The sequence below is a fragment of the Halichoeres trimaculatus genome, unplaced genomic scaffold (genome assembly GCF_033239565.1).
Source record: "Halichoeres trimaculatus isolate MK-OKI-2021-1 unplaced genomic scaffold, fHalTri1.1 fHalTri1_scaffold_15, whole genome shotgun sequence".
NCBI lineage: Eukaryota > Metazoa > Chordata > Actinopteri > Labriformes > Labridae > Halichoeres > Halichoeres trimaculatus.
Genome location: NW_027437193.1, coordinates 25,664,223 through 25,673,824, shown reverse-complemented (window position 1 = coordinate 25,673,824; position 9,602 = coordinate 25,664,223).

Genomic DNA, 9,602 nt, shown 5'->3' with positions numbered 1-9,602 from the left:
GGCGTAAACATGGTCTCAAAAACATTAAAAAAGCAAGAAATTCCACAAATTAACCCTCAGTAAGACACACCTGTTAACTGAAAACTATCCCAGGTGACTTTGTCATGAAGCTGATGAGAGAGTGCCCTGAGTAGTGGCCTGTAGGTGTGATGTTTTGCAAATAAAAAAAATGCTTTGCAAAAGGAAAAAAAACACCAATACAGAACAACACAACAAAAGTTTAAAGGCGTAAACTTTAGAGGTTTTCTAATGGACGGTTATTCCAATGGATAGAGAAAAGTTGTGAAAGTAAGTCAACCTTTTTTTTTATTTCTTCAGCTTTAAAGACATAATGCCAATGCTATGGCATGACTGATTCTTAAAGCTAAATTTAAGATGACACATTTACAGTAAATATATTATTAATAAGAATACCATAATCAATATCAAAAAGTGAGACCCTTTATAAATATATATTTTTAATCAAAGCTGAACTTAAAAAGAAATTTTTAAGTTCAGCTTTGAACTGAACTTTCAGTTCAAAGCTGAAAGTTCAGTTCATATTTTCTGTTTCCGTCAGAAATCCACTAAAGTTGACTTTTGACTTCAGCAGTGTTGATTTTTTTTTTTTGTTGTTATTGTGTGTTTTCCTTTTACAAGGCATTTTTTAATTTGCTAATCGTCTGACACCTGCCAGCCACTGTAGTTTACTGCACAGTTGTTCTTTCATGGTCATTAGTATTAATAAACAATGTAGGAAATAATTAAAGTAGCATAGGACCATTGAATGAGATGTGTCCAAACTTTAACCTTGTGCTGTCCTTCTTGCCACAGTGTCAACAGGCAGAAGTGAAACATGTTAAACCTCTTTAAGTGAATGATGTGGGTTAACAGGTTACCCCTACTGTCACTGTTGCTTTCTGCTGATTAATCGATCTTGTTTTGGGGGTTTGATTCAACAGTAGTATCATTTTCGACACCCGCTGTCTTCTGAAAGGACTTTTTTTTTGTCCTAAATAAAAAAATGTTCAAAGAGCCGTACAGGATTAAGTGGACACTGGGAGTGTATTTGTATGTATTTACGGGTGCCACGAATCTCTAACCTTCCACAACAGATGGACCACCCTGATCCAGATTCTGAAAATCCTGCAGATCCATCTTGCCAGGCTCCATTGACCGACGAATTCACTCAGCTAAATTCTGACCGGCCCAATCAGCAAAGAGCTGTGGGAGCTGTGGAAGTGACAAGAAGACGTGACGTCAGCAGACTTTCGTATTTGTCAGCGTTCCTTTGATTCTAAAGTTAAATTTACAAAACGGCAGTAGTCATCTAACGCCATTATCACAGCTGTTTCTCATGTTCCTGAAGTTGTTTGTCAATTGTTTCTCAGCAGCGGCGCACATTAAGCTACGTCATACCGTGGCTTGATGTGGATTGGTCTGTGGTGAGTGTGTCAATCAGAACAGTCGTCCAATCAGCAGCTGCTGATTTTTTTGAAAGTCCCGCTTCTGAAAACAAATCTGAAGAGCTGCTACCCAGATGGACTAGTGAAATATTTCCATGGCGCATATATGAAACTGTCCGTATGGCACATCAGGTCAACAAATACCCACACCACATTTAATAACAACAACAACAAAAAAAAAACCCACTTTCTCTCCTTAAACATCTTAGTAACTGGTTTTAAACAGTTGTGAGTTTTTTAAACAGCTACAGAGTGCCCAGAAGTCATGTGACCTGAGCTGTGTCTCTGATTGGAAAATCAAACAATCCTAATAACTTCTAAACCGCCAAGTTAAAAAAAAAAAAATCGCTCACTGTACAGTGTGTGCCGATAGTGAAATCAATGTTTTAGACCCAAGCCTCTTTTTGAACCAGGCTGTAAATATGTTTTTTAATACTGTTAAAGTCTGTTTTTATGGCTGGGTGTGTACATGACTCCCAGTCTTTCTGCAGCCAGCCTCAAGCAGATTCTTGATGAACAGCAACTTTTAGCACTTCCTCATAGGCTTCATTTTTACTGACAGGATGTTGCCCCTTGGTCTGTATAGAAAGATAAGATCTGTACAAACAGGACTGGACTTTGATGTTGGAAATGCTATTGCTTTCATTTGTAGTACGAAAAAACAATCTGCTTTCTATAATTATAATTGCTTTGAGAGACTTCAGTTACCTTCAAGTGCATCACAAGTAATTGGTGTATTTTTCAGGTTTGTAGTAAATAAACTGAAGCCTCTGTGAAACTGAATTAATTAAACCGGCCTCAAACAAACTAATGGGAGCTCCTCTAAGAGACAATGACACTGTTTTGTTTACATTTTAGGATTTTACCTCTGCTTTTGTTCTTGAACACATGGTTTCTCCTTTAGTTACACATTGTACTGTGATCATTGCAGAAAAAAAAGCTGTGTCTTACAGTTGTTCTTTGCTAACCACAGGCCACACAAATTATTAGCCTAAAACTCTGTCAGACAACAGCTGAATTTCCCAGACTGGTTAAATCCTACAACATTTGGGGTGAAATGGTAGTGTATAAGAAGAAGTTTAATGTCTTGTTTTGCATTAAAAGACTATTTCTTTTATGTACCAGGGCTTTCATCAAGTGTCCTTCAATAATATTGAAACACTGCCCTTTTAAAGCCTTTCCTAATATGGTGCTCTATACATAAAGAGACAGTAGCTTAATTGTTCTTTTCCCCAATACAAACGAGTGAAAACTGGATGAATGAAGCAGTTTTTAAGCCTTTATGAAATGTGGTGGTTAAGCTTCTATTTGAAGTCTTATATCTTGGGTTTGCAGTTGGAGGTCCGTGATGAGTCGACCTGCTGTCTCTGTGAAACACACACTGTTTTCCTGAGTGATTTCCATTAAGGATGCTTCAGAATCCAGCAAAGACCAGCGTTTAATCTAATTCTCAGGGCTTAAATTTTTCAGAAAAGTCCCATGCAGGTTACCGGCAGCCACTTTGCGATCAAAACAAGATATGGAAGTTCAGAGAAGTGAAGGGCGCTCTTGATTTAATTAGGAGGCGGTTTTACCCTGCTGCTGACTTACTGTATAACCGCCTCGTGTTTTTTCCTCTGCAGTGCCTCCCCATTACTTTCTTACATACAGTAATGAAAGTCAGGGTTGATTGCAAGATGCTGTTGGATCCTTTGCTCATTTTAACACATTAACATAGTTTGCAACAACTGGATGAGCTCTTGATGAAAGCGATTTGATTATAAAATGGTGGATGGTTATGAGATGAAGACGAGAAACACCTCAGTTAATTCAGCTTAAAGTGTTTTGTAGGATACTTGCTGATTGCACTCCTCCTGAAACGAACCTTTCACACTGACACCAACATGTGAATATGTTATTATTCACAGAACTGACAAACACACAAAGCTGTAACTAATTCAGGTATGAAAACGTCTTCTACTTCACAGCAGGCTCTGAACACGAGTGCTTATTTTGAGGAGCTTTTTTCTGCATCCAGTCATGTCAGGATTTCTTTGACTTACATCAGATGAAGGACATTGTGGCGGCAGTGTGGTGTGAAAAGACAGACCTTCACAACCCTGAATCCAAACACTCTCTGATCTCCCTGAGGAGGCTGGTGGGGGTGTTAAAAGTGAGATCATTCCACATTATGCTCCCCTGGGTGACTCTCAATGCCAATAAAATCAACCTTAAACATAGATCAACTGAGGGGCGTCGAAACTGGCAGCTTGTTCCTTTTTGGTTAGAGTGAATTTGCTGATGAGGTTTTATTGCAGCCGTTAAAATCAATAATTCAGATATCAAAGTGGAAGATATCAGACCACTGCTCAGTCAGAGATAAGTGATCATCTCGAGGATCCTGATTTTCAAACACATAAAAGATGTATCAAGGATTTTTTCAGTTTCATCTACTTTATTTTTAATTACTAGACCACATTAAAAAATTAAAGTAAGAGTGTTAGTAAGGTATCACTATGAATAAGTCTAGTGATATCCTGTATTTTGACATGAAACCAAAGGAAAGACTTTAGCAGACCAGCAAAATATGTAGTTTGTTATCCGACACACTGCACTGAGCGTCTTTCCAGAGGTGCTACTCTATCATCACATACTCTCACCAGCCACTTTGTTAGATACACCTTGCTAGTACCAGGTTGGACCCCATTCCTCAGAGAGTTTGGTCCATATTGACATGATAATATCGCACAGTTGATGCAGATTTGTCGGCTGAACATCCATGATGAGAATCTCCCGTTCCACCACATCCCAAAGGTGCTCTATTGGATTGAGATCTGGGGACTGTGGAGGACATTTGAGTACAGGGAACTCATTGTCATGTTGAAGAAACCAGTCTGAGATGATTCCAGCTTTATGACATGGAGCGTTATCCTGCTGGAAGCAGCCATCAGAAGATGGTACACTGTGCTCGTAAAGGGATGGACATGGTCAGCAACAATACTCAGGTAGGCTGTGGACTTTAAACCATGCTCAGTTGGTACTAAGGGGCCCAAAGTGAGCCAAGAAAATATCCCCCACACCATTACACCACCAGCAGCAGCCTGAACCGTTGATACAAGGCAGGATGGATCCATGCTTTCATGTTGTTGATGCCAAATTCTGACCCTACCATCTGAATGTGGAGCAGAAATCCAGACTCATCAGACCAGGCAACGTTTTTCCAATCTTCTATTGTCCAGTTTTTGTGTTGCTGTGTGAATTGTAGCCTCAGTTTCCTGTTCTTAGCTGACAGGAGGGTCACCCGGTGTGGTCTTCTGCTGCTGTAGCCCATCTGCCTCAAGGTTGGACGTGTTGTGTGTTCAGAGATGCTCTTCTGCAGACCTCGGTTGTAACCAGTGGTTATTTGAGTTACTGTTGTCTTTCTATCAGCTCCAACCAGTCTGTCCATTCTCCTCTGACCTCTGGCATCAACAAGGCATTTTGTCCCACAGAACTGCTGCTCACTGGATATTTTCTCTTTCTGAGACCATTCTCTGTAAACCCTAGAGATGGTTGTGGGTTAAAATCCCAGTAGATCAGCAGTTTCTGAAATACTCAGACCAGCCCGTCTGGCACCAACAACCATGCCACGTTCAAAGTCCCTTAAATCACCTTTCTTCCTCATTCTGATGCTCAGTTTGAACTGCAGCAGATTGTCTTGACCATGTCTACATGCCTAAATGCATTGATTTGCTGCCATGTGATTGGCTGATTAGAAATTTGCGTTAATGAGCAGTTGGACAGGTGGGCCTAACAAACTGGGTGGTCATTTATTAATCTCTCCCTCCTTGATGGATGATCCCTTTACTGTCCACCTTATTCTCTTTCATTTTGATCAAACCTATTTTTAATCAAAAGCCCACACTAATAGCATTTTTGGCTGTAAGCTCAGGTAATGAATGAATGCAATAAATATGTGTGTTTTTACATTATAACCATCATTACTCACACACTCCTCACTGCATCCATTATGTTTTGTTAGGTGTTCAACGATGCATCATCTGCAGAGGGTGTCCAAACCAATCATCTCACTCAGACCATGACCCTTTCACTGCCGTCCACCTGTTGGCATTGTGTATGTGTGTGTGTGTGTGTGTGTGTGTGTGCGTGTGTGTGTGTGTGTGTGTGTGTGTGTGTGTGTATGTGTGTGTGTGTGTGTGTGTGTGCGTGTGTGTGTGTGTGTGTGTGTGTGTGTGTGTGTGTGTGTTGGGGGGGGGGTTAGCATAGTTTTCAAACAAACCCCCTCGATCCTTCCTGGCGGAGTATTTGACTTTCCTTTATTTTTGCGGATCTGTTGGCTACACTCCTCTACGCACTCCTCCCTGTGAAACACCCCATGATTCCTGGCTGTACCACACTGTTTGGTTACATAGCTGAAAGCTTGCTGAGGATGTGTAGAAAAACGAGTAACGCAGAACATCACCTCACCTCCAGTTAGATTTAGTTTTGTGAAGCAGAGATTTGTAATTAACTAATAATTTAGGGTCCAGTCCAAGGAAGGAGAGGCAGGTTAAAGACAGCAAGACATTTATTTTACTAAGCTTTGGTAAAATATTACGTTTTTTAGATTGCATACATGCCAAAAGCATTACCTGTTCTTAATGTCTGACTCTCTTTGGCTATTGAACTCTCTAGGGAGATAGGCTGATCAAAAGGCATCTGCCCTGTGTGGCAGCAAATCTATCCCCTGTTCCAGTTGAGACACCAGTGGGGGTGGAGGAGGAGGAAGTGGTGAAGAAGATGTCTGAGGCCCCGTTTACACAACAACATTTCATCTGAAAACGCTGGAACGCAGTGAAAAAAAATTGTGTTTGCACTGAAAACACTGAGGGGCTGAAAACACTTTAGTAAGCATGCCAGGCCTGTAGGTGGGGCTATAACTGTCCTGTCCAGAAGCAGCTTTTGGTAGATCTCCATTGAAGTAGAGTTGAGCTGATCATCTGGTGTGTTGGGGAAAACAAAGTGCAAAAGTGGAGCAACAGATGCACATTTTGTATAAAGACAGTCAGCAGATACAACGGATTGTGCCGCACAAGCACAACACACGACAATCTTAACAACGGTACTGTTGTCCTGTTGTATGAGCTCGCCCAAAGCGGAATGTGACGTCAGCGTTTCCACTAAAAACGCCGGCTTTCTGTTTACACTGCAACATTGTCGGCAGCGTTTCAGAAAAATCCCACTCTGGGGGCCGTTTGCGAAAGTTTGCATTTTAGGCCGGCCGAAAAGTGTGATTTTAGAATCTCCGTATCCATGGTTGTCCGGGACTGGATCAATTTACGGACGTAGAAGTCCCTTTGACAAGACCACGCCGGTGACCGAGTTCAAGCAGTAAGACAAGGGATCTGCATTTTCTCAGCTGAAAATGATTTCTTGGATTTATTTTGCAGTAATGTCAGACACTTGAGCTGAAGTTTCCAAAAAAAAAAAAAAAAAAAAAGGACGGAAGAGCAGAAGAAAGTAATAGGGCTATGCAACAATTGATGACTTTATTGCTTTGTCACTTTGTATCTAGTAAAAAAAAAAAAAAAAAAAAAAGTAGTGTTTAAAAGAAGATCTGCTCGGCATTCACTTGCTTCAAAACAAAAGCACATCTCGTTAAGAATCATGTCCTCATGATAGTGGGTACTAGAGCTCATGGGAAACTGAGTCTTTATCCCAGAAAAACAGTAGCTTTTCAGAAAAGTCATCACAGCCTTTTTAAATTCAGTTAACTTGCTGACAGGATGTGCCACTTGCTAACTCAGCCACCTGTCAGAGTTCATCTGCTTCCTCTTACTGTCGCTCCATAGGAACTGAAAGGGTTCGATATTTAACAATCTTTTTTTCACACCAACCTGAGAATCTGAAACAAAAATAGAAGCATAAAACTAAACACCTCCTTATATTAGAGTGATCACCCTTAGAAAAAAAGTTTAGTAATTTTTCCTCCCTGTGAAAATGGAAAATTGTGGCTGATTGTGGCCTCACATTAACAAGGCTGTGGACTTCTGAGCAGTGACACCCCAGCATCCCTCATAGTCCCTCGCTTCAGACTTGGCAACAGTGTCAGGAATGAAAAAAAAATAGAGCACCAGAGACGAGTCAAACCCCTGGTTCTCCTCTCTTTGGCACACAGTTGAAAAATGACAGTGAGATGTCTGGCTGTTGGATTAGGAAAGATTGTGACAGGGTCAGACACAGTATGTCTCTAAACTGGTGTCAGCAGAGCAATCCAAACTTTCCCACCAGCCAACAGTCAGCTCAGTCAAAGTATTTGACCTGTTTTTCTTTTTCAGTTAAATTGGGCTAAGAAATGTCCTAAAACAGCCGGGTCACTGTAGTTTTACCAAATTTTACTCAAGCAGGATTAAGGATTATTTTCTCGTGTGGATTAACACACATTCGATGCTCTAGTGAGTATTTACAGCGGCAGCACAGTATGTTTGTCAGCCTGAAAACAAACATCAGTGGCCGTGTTTGTTTTAATGGAGGAAAATGTCACCCAGTTTCTCGTTCTGATGTTGGCTGGGCTTTAATGGGAAAAAAAGTGAGACGGCTCAGAAAAATAAGATGTTAGTCTTTGACTGAACAGGCATTAATTTAGATTGTCTGGTTTTGCTTTGTGCTTTTGAGGGAGCTGCTGACAATAACAAAACTATTACGCGTCACCACACATTATCCTCCAAGCTGGTTGACTTTCCTATACATAAATCCTTTTAACGATCGGTCCTCTTTGCGGGCAAAAGCCAACATTTTTACGCAATTTCCAAAGACAGAATTTATGTTTAACCGTTTAGGTTGTATGAATCACTCCTGAAGACTTTAAACGTCCCCAGGGACACAGACATGGAAACAGCAAGGTCAGTATTTACTCTTAAAGCAGTGTCTCTGATTATGATGAACCACTAGGCTCACTGCTCTTCCTCAATAGTTTCCTCTGCATCTGAAACTTTTCATTTCCCGTAATGAGAGTCTTCAAGATGTAAAACGAAAAGGTTTGCAAGTGCTGAAAATGAGACATGAGACAGAAACTATAGAGGGATTATTTGTTTATGAATAACTCCGGATGGGCGCGCAACTTGGGTGCAGAAGCACTGCAGAGTATAATGGTTTGTCAACTGATGTGGAGGAGTTAACTACCAAAACACGCATTTCTGAACTAAATATCATCACTTATACGGAGGGTAAAGAGCTCCCAGGTTTGTGAAATAGCAGTGAGTGGACAGAAGAGATCAGCAAGTGGACAGACGTTTTTAGCAGAGAAATCTAGCGTGTACCCAGTGAGAAATTTAAACACACAACTGTCACTCGACACTCATCACTGCATTATCTGTGGACACTAACCAGACTGAGACATACCAGGATGTAAACGTGTGTCAATAAACCAGAAACCCTCCCAAACCAAAAAAGCACACAGACTGCTGAGTCTGAGACCCAGTTCATGATAAAAGAACCAGAAAACTACGTCCAGAAAACTACACCAAATTACAATATTAATAGTTGTAACTAATTGACTGGTTAATAATTTCATATCATCCTGTAATTTTACTTTGGTCATAAAATCTGTTTCTGTTAATCATAATTTCTAGGTTCACTCATTATTTACTGTCCATATTGAGTCCATGTTTGGTGAGAACCTCTGCCCCAAACCAACTTTTTCATTAAATAAGCAAAGTCAAATCTGTATTTTGAGTATCAGCAGTTATTGTTGCTTGTTTGCAGTCAAACCTGGTTAACTGAGTTTAGATAAAGAATACACATTTAATTTCACACATGCAGACGTCGCTGGTGTATCAGTTTAAAGTGTGACCCTGTTAACTGGTGACTCTTGGCCATTAATCACTGATAGACTGTAAAAAAAAAACGGACGTCCACTTGCACAGTTCAAAGTGAGGATTCCACAAAAACTGCTCCCCCTGGTGGCTGGCTGCAGCATATGTTAAAAAATCTGTCTCCCCAGTCATTCCAGATGGGCTGTGGTCAAACTTTAAAAAATTAATACTCCTCTCAGAAATGTTTCTCAAATCCGATTGTTGTGGTGATTTGAAGATATCATTTGGCTGCCTTGTATTCAAGTCCTCTTTTTTCTGAAAAGTTTCATTTTCATTAGTTATACAAGGTTAAAAATGAGGCTTTATGTAATGTTTAAAGATGATG